Genomic DNA, 13,269 nt, shown 5'->3' with positions numbered 1-13,269 from the left:
TCGTCGGAGGTCCGTAAGCAATTTCCTATAAATACAACCCCTCCTCATTCAACTCATTCACACTTCATTCTCTCTTCATTCTCTTTAGTCATAACAATTCCGTGAAAATCATGTCTTCAGAAGTTTATTATCGTTCGTGGATGGATAAACCTCATTTGGATCCGAACACCAATTTGCTTACGGAAGAATACGTTCAAGGGATTGGAGAATTCATGAGGCTTGTTCAACAGCAACCGGATGCAAAAAGTGGTATGTTAAGATGTCCCTGCTCTTCTTGCAATAATAATAAGGTTATAAAAGAATTTGATGTTTGGACTCATTTGTATATGAAAGGGTTTTCACGTAATTATAAAGTTTGGTACCTTCATGGGGAAACTGGTTATGAATATGGTAGTACTAGCGAACCTCAGCCTGTTAGTGAACCTCAGCCTGATATTAGGTTAGAAGAATCTAGAACGGATATAGATTATGGTGTAGGTACTGAGCAGATGGTACATGATCATTATAGAGGGGAAGAACCAAACCCCGAGTCTAGGAGATTTTTTGACATGTTGGATGCAGGAAAACAACCTTTGTATCAAAATTGTAGAGATGGTCATTCAGTCTTATCATCTGCAACTAGATTAATGGGTATTAAGACAGACTATAATTTGGCTGAAGAATGTATGGATGCGATTACTGATTTTGTCAAAGGTATTCTACCTGAGGATAACCTTGCACCGGGTTCATACTACGAGGTTCAGAAACTTGTTGCAGGTCTTCAACTACCGTATGAAGTGATAGATGTATGTATTGACAACTGCATGATCTACTGGAGAGCGGATGAGACACGGAATGTATGCAAATTTTGTGGGAAACCTCGTTATCAGGAGACGAGGGGAAGAGTTCCGATCCCATTCAAAAGAATGTGGTATTTGCCTTTGACGGAAAGATTGAAGAGGTTGTATCAGTGTGAGCGCACAGCAAAAGCAATGAGATGGCATGCAGAGCATTCCACAAATGGTGAGATTAGACATCCTTCAGATGCAAAGGCTTGGAAACATTTCCAGTCAACATATCCAGAATTTGCGGAAGAGAGAAGAAATGTTTATCTTGGATTATCTACTGATGGTTTCAGCCCATTTGGAAAGCATGGAAGGCAGTATTCTCTATGGCCAGTTATTGTGACACCGTACAACTTACGGCCGAGCTTGTGCATGCGACGAGAGTTTTTGTTTCTCTCAATTCTAGTCCCCGGGCCAGATCATCCTAAAAGATCACTAGATGTGTTTCTTCAACCACTAATATATGAGTTGCAACAACTATGGGCGCATGGTTTTGAGACATACGATGTTTCGCGCAAAGAAAACTTTCAGATGCGGGCAGTACTTATGTGGACAATAAGTGACTTTCCAGCATATGGTATGTTATCTGGATGGACAACACATGGGAAGCTATCATGTCCATATTGTCAAGATGACACAGATGCTTTCCAACTAAAGAACGGAAGGAAAACGTGTTGGTTTGACTGTCACAGACGATTTCTACCACCTGATCATCCATACCGCAGGAGTAAGACTTCGTTTACGAAGAACAAGCAGGTGTTTGATGGTCCACCTGAGGAAGTTAGTGGGAAAGATTTGTTGAAGCAGTTTAGGTATTTTGATGCAGAAAGGACGCCAGATGTAGGTGGACATGAAAACATTCGAGTCAATGCGGTTGGAGAGCTACATAACTGGCACAAAAGAGTATTTTCTGGGATCTACCATATTGGGAGAGTCATCTATTGCGGCATAATTTAGATGTCATGCATATTGAGAAGAACTTCTTCGATAATCTGATGAACACAGTCCTTAACATCCAAGGTAAAACGAAGGATAATTTGAAGTCAAGGTTGGATTTAGTCGATATTTGTGATCGTTCTGAACTTCACGTTGATGAGAACGGTACGGCCCCTTTTCCCATTTATCGGCTAGATGGTGCTAGAAAAGAAGAGTTCTTTGATTGGATTACAGAGAAAGTGAAATTTCCTGACGGATATGCATCAAATTTGGGGAACTGCGTTGATAGAAGCGAAGGAAAGTTTACTGGCTTGAAGAGTCATGATTGTCATGTAATTATGCAGCGCCTCCTTCCGTTTGCCTTTTCAGCATTATTGCCACGTAATGTTCATGAAGCAATTGCAGGGATTAGTGTTTTTTTCCGTGACTTATGCAGCAGAGTATTGACTGAAGAGGGTATTAATAATTTGAAGACAAACGCACCAGTCAGCATGTGCAACCTTGAGAAGATATTTCCTCCATCATTCTTTGATGTAATGGAACATCTTGCTATTCATCTCGCAAGAGAATTGGAACTTGGTGGTCCTGTGCAGTACAGATGGATGTATATTTTTGAGCGTTATATGCATCATCTGAAGAAGATGGTCAAAAATCAAAGCAGGGTGGAAGGATCTATAGTGGCACAGGTGATCAATGAAGAAACTGCAATCTTTGCTGAAAATTATTTTCCACCAGAAGTGCAAACAAAACACCGAAGACCTGCTCGGCATGATGATAGAGGGGAGAGAGCAACATATCATGTTACTGTCCCAAGCATGTTCAAGGAAATAGGACGACTTAGTGGAAAATTCACGAAGCGGAGACTTACGGACACTGAGAACGCTCATTTGCAAACATATTTGCTCACCAACTGTGAAGATGTTCTACAATATGAGAGGTAAAAATATTTATTCATTTATTGTTAGATTAATATTCAATAAATTTATTTCATATTGATAATATTTTTGTATATAGTGTATATATGGCGGAGTTGCGTATGACTCACAGGCATGCAACAGAAGATGAGCTTCGACAACTTAGAGATAACGGATTTGCTGCGTGGCTTCGTAGTTATGTGAGTCATATATCCTATTACCCTATGCAAATGATTAGTTTAAATTTAATATATATAAACTAATTAATTTTGCAATCATATATGTTTTTTTTTATAGGTGAATGATGGTTTGGCCAGAGGTCTTGTGTTCGATGATTGGATACGCGAATTTGTGCAGGGACCAAACTATGTGGTCAAATCATATCCTAAATTTTGTACGCGAGGATATGCATTCACAAGGAAAGGTCATTCTAAGACAACATATGATGCTGGTGTTTCATCTTCTTCTGGTGACGATGTCTACTACGGCAACATAAAAGAAATATTGGAAATCCAATTTCCTGGAATGGTTGGATTGCGTTGTGTAGTATTCTATTGTGATTGGTATGACACCACCCCAGATAGAGGAGTGAAGATTGATGCGTTTGGTGTTACATCAGTTCATTCGCGGCGGAAACTTCAATATTATGATCCCTTCATTCTTGGTTCGCAAGCTGATCAGGTATGTCAATATATTCATAATTTTTTACCAATATAATTAATTAATGTTATATATTGAACTAATACTTTGTATAATTGATATGTATAGGTGTGCTACATCAGTTACCCTCGGGTGACGTACAGAGACGATCCATGGGTTACTGTAACGCAAATCAACCCAAGAGGACGAGTGGATGGAACTTCTGATGATGATGAACCATTGCAACCAGAGTCTACCAGCAACGCCCAGGCAGTTGAAGATTTGGAAAATGTTCAACTCGTTGAGAATTTGACTGTGTTTGGACATGATGCTGTCGTACATTCAGAGCCGGAAGCCGAGGTTGGGGAGTTTGATGAAGATTCAGAAGATTCTGATTAGTTTTTTTTTTTTTTTTTTTTTTAATGGTCCGTCGGAAATCCCTCGCAATATACCGACGACATAGCGACGACAACGGGTTTCATTGAAAATTGGAAAGGTCGTCGGTATTTCGTCGGAAAATACCGACGACATGTTTTTCTATAAAGTTTCAATCATAAAAATCTATAAATTTAGATGCCAAAACTATGAAAATAACACATAATAAGTGTTTAGTATAGTATTAGATCGCAACCGTTCAAATATAACAACTCATTAAAATATTTATGTATGCATATCATTGTTTTCATAACATCTCATCTTAACATTATGTACTTATACAATCATATTTATATAAGCTTACACTACAAAAAATATTGTTGTGTAAAATCGTGTTATAAAACATTTTTATTGTTAAATCTTTATGCAAATACTATATATATTATCAAAGGTTTGGATTTTGCATTTAGAAACTTGAAAAGAACACCCTAAACACTAAGTCGTCGGAATTCCGTCGGAATATACCGACGGAATGTGTCCGTCGGAAAATACTGACGGACACGTTCCGTCGGAATTTCAATTAGCCCGGGAGAACCAAACCGCTTGAAAATTTTCGCGAATCGGCATTTGGTATATTTTAATTATACCGACGGAATACCGACGAACCCGTGTCCGTCGGAATCCTCGGAAATAAAAACCCTTCTCCTTTCTTCTTCGTTATCTCCGCGGCCTCTCTCTCTCTCACAAACTCTCCGGCGATTTCTCCCCCTCTCCGGCGATTCCGGCCTTCTCCACCTCTCTTCACCGGCGAATCCTCTCCTCACCCTCATATCTCTTCCCCAAACCCAAATCATGTAAGAATCATCCCAAACCTTTTTTTTTCAATTGTTTAGGGTTTTGGAAGTTGATCTCGGATTTTAGGTTGTTTGATTGAACATTTTAGGATTGAATGGATAGTTTAGGATATATAAGTTAGGATTGTTGTTTTAGTTTTTTTTGGAACATTTTTTGATTTTTAAAAACGTTTTTTGATTTTTTAAAACGTTTTTTTTTATTTTTAAAAACGTTTTTTGATTTTTAAAAACGTTTTTTGATTTTTAAAAACGTTTTTTTGAAAAAAATATAAATATTTAACACCATTTTTCTTCATTTATAAATTTTAACAACATTTTTCTATATTTATAAATTTTTTATAATTTTGTATACATATATATATATATGTAAATCATGTATAGTAAAAATTTTAAAATTTTAAAATTTTTTATATTTTTTTTTAAGTTTCCACTAATAAATATTTAACAACATTTTTTTTTAAAATATAAATATTTAACAACATTTTTCTTCATTTATAAATTTTTAACAACATTTTTCTATATTTATAAATTTTTTATAATTTTGTATACATATATATATATATATATATAAAAGGTTTAATAGTTTTTTTTAAAACGTTTATAAAACCTTTTGTAAATATATAAATGAAAATATGTTTGATGGGTTAATTTTTTTTTTTAGGGCCGAGGATGAAGCCCGCCCCGCAGCCCGTCTTCGACGTAGTTCGGTGAGCGGTTCCCGTGCATCGGTATCGTCTCATGACTCGGTTCCCGCATATATTCCCGCTCCAGCTCCCTCTGCCCCTCACGCTGCCCCTCACGCTGCTGCTCAACAGGATCCGGGGGTCATGCCGGTTCATCTATTGGTTCAACAACCAGGTCGAGAGCATCTCCCGTTTCTCCAACTCAACCCACGACGAGGCCATAGCACTTGGTTAGTATTTTTTTTTATTTGTACCGTTATATTTTTTGCTTTAATTAACTTGCTAACTTGTATTTTTTTTAAAGGTTCACCAAGTCGAAAAATGGCATTAGCCGGAGCATCAACCAGATGATGTACTCCATGCTCCGTTTTGGATATCCAAAGTGGAGTGTGATCCCTTCCGACGAACGAGAGTTGTGGTTTCGTCAGTTTGCGGTATAGTAACCCTTCATTTTTTTTAAGTTTTTACATTTTTTTACATATATTTACTTATTAAATTGTGTTTGTTTTGTAGCAAGAGTTCAACTGGCACTCCGATCTTACGGAAACAGTCCGTAAGAAATTCAACGAAAAGGCCATGGACTCTTACACAAAGCAGATAAACGCGTGGAAGACAGTTTGGCAGAAGAACAAGAAGCCACGGTTCATCAACGGGGGGGTGTGGGAGCAGTTGATAGCTCATTGGGAGAGGGAAGACACTGCAGAGACGTCTTCTAGGAACTCCAGGAACCGGAAGAGCGATCGTGGCGGGAAAGGTATGTATGTGCACAACCTCGGCGCTTGCTCCATGTCTACTAAGGAGGATGAACTTGTAAGTTTTTTATTATTATTTATCTTTATATTTTTTAAATAAATATTTTATATATTTTTTGGCTAATAATGGCGGTTTTTTTAGATCGAAGCAAATGACGGTAATCCCGTTGATCGTCTCCAACTCATTAAGGTGGCTCACACTAACAAGACGACGGGTCAAATTCAGGACCCCGTGATCAGAGGTGTAGTTGATTTGGTGGAAGCTGAGATAGTTTCTCAATCTCAGCCTCTCTCTGATGACGGCGACTCCACGGGAGCTTCAACCAACCTGTCTCTATTGCAAATAAATGAGATGGTTGAAAAGGTAATTTTTTTTATTAATATATTTTTTTATAATGTCGATTACTTACTTGTCCATATTTACTTACTTTAAATATTTTTGTAGGCGGTTCCTAAAAGGAAAGGAGGCCGTTTAGTTGGGTTGGCCCGTCGTGCTTCTTCGTATCCGGCATCTTCTTCGCAAGCTCCGTATGCCGATCCCATGATTCTCGAGGAGCTACATGACAAAGATGAACGGATTGGGGCATTGGAGGAGCAGAACACCACTATCCTTTCGGAGAATGCCACTATCCGTTCGGAGAATGCCACTATCCTTGCTGAGTTGGCATCCCAGAAGAAGTTCAACACCGAGATTATGCAGAAGCTAGATCGTTTGATGTCTTCGAGTTCATCTTAGTTTATTTCGGCTTTATAAAACTTTCGGAATGTTTTTTTTTCTATTTCGGTTTGTATGAATTTTAAACTTTATGAATGTTTTTTTCCTATTTCGGTTTTTATGAATTTAAATTTTATAATATTATTAGTTTTAAATTTCCAATTTTTTAAATTTATTAATATCAAAAAATATATAAAAATGCAAAATTAATTTGTAAAAAAAAAGGGTATATACCGACGGACAACGGTCGTCGGAATATACCGACGGACATATATCCGTCGGAATTTACCGACAAACTCATTTCCGTCGGAATATACCGACGAACGTGGTTCGTCGGTATATTCCGACGACCGATGTCCGTCGGTAAATTCCGACGCCCAAAGTTCGTCGGAATAAACCGAGGAACCACGTTCGTCGGAATTGTAGTTTTCCGATGAACTCTGGTCTCGTGTAGCCGCATCGTAATATCGTCGGAAGTTCGTCAGAATGACGTTTCTCGGTATTCGTCAGAAAGTCGTCGGAATTTCTGACGAAATTCCGACGAATTTTTTTTTCCGACGAAACGATACCGACCGACGGGTTCGTCGGAAATTCGTCGGAATAGACCGATTCCGACGAATTTCCGACGATTTCGGCCATCAGAATCCCCCTGTTTTCTTGTAGTGGAAGAAAACAAAACACTGACACTGTTGGAAAAAGAAGAGTTATACTGTTATGTTATGTCGTAAGCGAAAGAAACAAAAACATAGTGACGCACAGTTAAATTTAAATTTTATATTTATTTTCATTCTGGTCGAACTCTAATTTAAGATCACCTCCAATGGTTAATATTATTTATTTATATATATTTTTTTAAACTAGTTAATCATCTATTTGAATAATATATGTTTTCTTAGTATTCCATAGTTTTTTAAAAATTAATAACTAAGTTGCTCATTCTCAAGTTCAAAAAAAAAACTAAGTTGCTCATTCTCTATCATAATTTCATTTCCTTTTCTTTTCCTTTGAAAGTTAAGAATTCCTCCTAATACTATTATTAGAAGTGCTCTAAGATCAATATTTGAGCTACTTAATGGTTGGGCAATTGCCGCATTGGCATGCACCTGAACGTGAGTGGTCGTCCGTGTAAGCCGAACCCTACCATGTGTAAGAACTGTCGTCTTGTTTGCAATTTATTGGGTTCATACTATATTAACCCGGAATTTTTAGAGTGGGATAACGAAAGTTAACTTCCGCTAAGAACCACATCCTAATAACCACGGGTTAATCATGTTCTTACCTTTTACACGCTTTTCCTGAAAATTATGTATCCAATTACCTTTAGATTTTGGAAAAAAGTATAAAAAAGATCGTACACTTATTTGTCTCTATTATAAGGAAATGAAACTTTAAATTATTATTTTCAAAATGAACAAATTGCAAGCTCAATATTAGTCTTCTTTTTTTTTCTTTGAAAAGGGCTCAATATTAGTATTTGTAACACTAACACATCAATATTTAAAATTTAAAATATTACATAACATATATAAATACGTTAACTAATTCATGCCGATCCATTAATGATTAACAGATTCAGATTGTGGGACTATTGTTCGAGTTGTCAGTTTTTTTCATTAAAACTTCAATTTTAGTTCGTCACTTTAAATGCTTTCAATTATAAGAATATCCGGTCACTACAAGAAAACACAACATTAACAAAGGCGAAATTCGTAGTAATTTCATCGTAAAACAAGCTTTACGAAGAATTAGCGAGAAAACAAATTTCGTCGTTATTTGTTCGTCGCAACGCATATTTTCTCGCCAATTCATCGTAAACTAGCGAGAAACACACTTCGTCGTAAAGACGAAGAACAGTAATCGTCGTAAAAACCACGTAACCTTTCCACATAAGGAGACCGCTACATTTTCTCGTAAATACCTCGAAAGTATTTCCTTGTAAATTACACGTAAACCCTTCCACGTAAAATATTCGTTAAACTTTCCTCGTAGTGTTGCAGTAAAAGTTTTCCTCGTAACTTCCTCGCAAACTTTCCACGTAATGTAGTCGCAATTTAGCTACAAATTTACTTCATTTTTTATTTTCCAGAATTAAAAAAGATAATAAAAATTATTTAATTTATTAATAAAAATATAATTTAAAAATAAACGTAAATACTAAAAATAATTTATACATAAATAAGTTTTGAATTTATAATACAACCAACGAAAAGAAAAATAAAGAACTAAGAGTCGTTCATCGCCCGGTAGAATTCCTCACTCCTCCTCTCTACATATGTCTCGTCATGTGTGCCGGATGACTCACCTGGAATGAAATTTTGTCGTCGCATGTTCCTCAACAAAGACTACCATTCCGGATTTGTGGCCGCTACAACGTCCAAGAAGCCCTCGACTCCACCCATACGAGCTGTAAACGAAGATCGTGTCGAGTCCAACTCGTTACGCAGCCGAGTGACTTCATCATCCCGTCTCTGACCATAAGACGATGTCGCTCTCGGAACATCGTTGACGGAACCAATCCCCAACCTTAAAAAAATATATATATATTGTTAGTAAAAAGTTACAGTTAAATTAAATGAATAATAAAAAAATTAAAATTTTAAAAATTTTACCTCCTCGCAAATCCTATCCACTTCAAGTGTGGATAAGATGACGGGTAATCCGTCGGTGGACTCCTGGGTCAGCTGGGTCTGGCGTTCTTCAACCCGACCAACCAAGTCGTTGAAGATCTCCTCGGACCTAGCATCTAGAAATTGGCCCTCTTTGTTATTATGGGTCCTCTCGTAAAGTTGCAAAAGAGACGGGAGTTCTCCCGTCTCTTTGGCTTAAAAAATATTTAAGAAAGTTAAAATATATACATATATATATATATAATTAATTAAATTAAATATTTAATTACCATATCCAGACGGACACCGGCGTGGGGTTTTTGACCCGTAGAGTGAAGCATCGGCTCGTGGCCGTGCTTCTCTACCGTCTGACGGCAGGAGGCAAAGCAAGATTCGGCGACTCTAATGGAGTCAGGATCCCGCCAATAACGGATGAGGCCATCCCACACATCCGTGGTGAGCTCAGGGGGTTTGCCACGCTCATACCCCTTCACGATCCAGTCACCCTTCCAGTTGGAAACCGTGTCCAACAAGTGAGCTTTCGCCTTCGCATTAAACGCTTTCTTCACCCTCTCATTGACCCCCATGGACAAAATTAAATTAAGAATTAGTTTTAAAAAATTAAAAAATCTAAATCATAAAAACTTAAAGTATATATAATTAATTAATAGTAACTTACAGCAAAAATTTTGAACCACGTCTTTCTGACGTAGGTCGGCGTCTTTTTCCAATTCGGATGTGGCTCAGAGAAGTAACCTTTGATCGTCTCGGTTACGTTCCGAGTAACACATCCGTCAACCCCAGACCTGAAAAAAAAACAAATTTAAAGTATAAATTATTTATTATTGTTATAAAAGAATTTTAAAAGAATTAAAAAAAAATGTAACGTACCACAAAGTTTCGTCCGGTCGGTCGGGGTCTAGGACTGATAAACCTTCTCTGCCTGGCTGAGCGAGAAGGTCCTCGACAGTGTACTGCGAGTAAGGAGCACTAGGCGGCACCATCAAATCGGGATGAATCCCGGCCGGCATCGGGGGAGCCATCAGAGGAGGCACCTCTGGGACATGAGCATGAGGAGCCGGTGGTGCAACGAATCAAGGAACCGATGGTGCACCAGAAGAAGGCGACCGAGAGACTCTCTGAGAAGACTGAGTCTCGGGGACAGTCTCCGAACCCGAAGAACCGGGAGCTGGAGAAGAACCGGGAGCTGAAGAAGATGGGTCTAAACGACGACCAGGCTCACCGAACATCTCTCTGTAATGGGGAGTAAGTCTGTTCTTTCGAACCTGGAAAAAAATTTTAATTTTTAAAATTAACATCAACAGTAATTAACAAATTTTATAATTAACAAATTCTATAAATCTTGCTAAAAATCCTACATTAACCACCTAATCAACACCAATTAACATAAAATCCGTAACCCTATCGAAATTCCCTACACTAACCACCTAATCTACCATAAGCTAATCAAATTAGAGAGGAAATAGAGAGAGTACGTACCATTGCAACGAAAGAGAGAGGAAGTGGAGACGAAATGGAAGTGAGAAGCTCGCGTGTATATATAAGAAATTAGTAATCCTAGAAATTTCCTCGTAAAGTTACGAGGAACTAGCGAGGCCCGTGTTTTTTTACGAGGAATTAGCATGGCCCGTATTTTGTTTCCTCGTAACGTCCTCATTAATTTACGAAGAAATAGAAAGGCCTGTGTTTTTTTTACGAGGAAATACAAAGGCCCGCGTTTTCCTATTATGAGGTCTTTACGACGTATTCTGCTTACGTGGAATTAACGAGTCCCGCGTTCTTTATTTTTAGGATTCGTCGTAAGTTCCTCGTAAGTTTACAAGGAAGTAACGAGGATTATGTTTAAATCCCTAAAATCAGAAACCCCAAACCCCATCTTCCTTATCTTGTACTTCATATATTCCAAAACCCCATCTTCCTTATCTTGTACTTCATATATTCCAAACCCCAAACCCACCGTCCCTTTAACCTTAATCTCTTCTTTCCATTCCAAACCCCAAATTATAAAACCACAATTCCTTAACTTATAATCTCAATCTCTTCTTTCTAATTCAAACCCCCCCATTACCTTACACAAAATCAAATTATATAAATAGATTTTCATGATTAAATCTATCAAATCACATGCATTAAGTCTGAAAAACAATCATATTAAAAACAAATACATCAATCGGATACATCGACATTCTCGTCATCAGTAGAAACATCATCATTTTCATTAAACTCGTCTTCAACAGCTTCGTCCGCGGCATCGTCGGTAAGATCTTCGTACTCATGATTATGCGGATCAATGAGAAGTATGTCATCAATTTGTTGTTCAGGTTACTCGACTTCATTTATATGTTCTTCTTGCAATGGTGGTTCTTCTCCACTGATGATTCGTCCACGAGGTGTAACTTTGATCACGACTAACCAATTTATTCTCGATTCTCTCATCCGAGGGTATGGAAGGAAGCTAACTTAGTCTGCTTGTGAAGCTAAGATGAAAGGTTCGAATTTGTTGTACCTGCAAAAATAAAGACAACGTAAAAATTAATCATACATATCATGTATGCCAAAAAAAAAAAAAGTTGTGCCTTCGTCCACCATTGACATCAACTACACCGAATTTGTTAAACTGAACACCTCTGTTGACGACGGGGTCGAACCATTCACATTTGAAGAGGACACATTTCAGCTTCAATAACCCTGAAAATTCCACTTCAATAATCTCTTGCAAGATCCTGTAGAAATCTGTTTCGCCTTTCACACATATTCCATAGTTACTGGTCGCCCGCTGTCTACCATACTCATATGTGTGAAATGTATAGCCTCGTGTGAAATACATCTGTGATGTGGTGACCTTTGCAAGTGGAGCTTAAATTACTTCGTGAAACCACGTAGGATAATCTGCGTCGTCGTCATAATCAACCTGCAAAAATAAAGAGAACGTTGAAATATAGATCATATATGAAAAAGGAGTTTGATCGATCAACCTACAAAAATTAAGAGTTTGAGTTAATACCTGATTCTTCAACCACTTAATAAAGTGTTGATCTTTCCTTCTGTCTACGTCACTTGTGGATATACCTGAGAATGTCTCTTCGACTTGAGAAACAAATAGGCTGTAAAATCACATTTTATATTAATTAATCTTTGGAAATTATATAATTTATACTTATATGTATTTAGAAGTTTCCATAAAATATGTTATCATTCAAAATAACGCATCAATGGATCCTCGCAATTGAGTACAATATAGGTGTGTCCACTATGAGCGTCTTCTTCACTCGACCACCAAACCTCTTTCGATTTCCCACCGATTCGCTCAATCTGGCTAAAGATGTCTGGAACACCAGCAACTGCATATGTTGGCGCGACACCACCATCATCATATCTTCCTGGAGCTCTTTTCCAGGTACGTACTTTTGATGCAAAGTAGTACGATGTGAAGTGAGAAGTTTCTTCCGTCAAACTTCCAGCAATTATAGAACCTTCAACTTTTGCGAGGTATTTTGCTTTTCCTTTCAAATATTTCATGGCTCGCTCATATTGATACATCCATCCGTAATATACAGGTCCACGAAGCAATGCCTCATATGGGAGGTGGACAGCTAGATGTTCCATGACGTCAAAAAATCCCGGAGGAAATATCTTCTCCAAGTTTCACAATAAGATGAGAATGTGATGATAGAGGTTTCAAGGCCCCTAATCAAATGTTGTAATATATAAGATGTCAAACCAGTCCTAAGTGATTATGATGCAAAGGGAATGCAAGACCATGCTTAATCTAAGTGCTACCAATTTTTGAGATGATTTGAAACTAGATTACTACCTAAAATGCAATAAAGTAATGATCTTTCTTTTCTCAATATGAAGCAAGAGGACTCATGGGACTAGGCATTTGATCTTGGGTGATGTAGATCCAATCTAAGGGTGGCAAGCTAGCAATCAAACACTTTCCTTATGCC

The sequence above is a fragment of the Brassica napus genome, chromosome C4 (assembly GCF_020379485.1).
Source record: "Brassica napus cultivar Da-Ae chromosome C4, Da-Ae, whole genome shotgun sequence".
NCBI classification, from domain to species: domain Eukaryota; kingdom Viridiplantae; phylum Streptophyta; class Magnoliopsida; order Brassicales; family Brassicaceae; genus Brassica; species Brassica napus.
Note: the sequence above shows the minus strand (reverse complement) of the source record.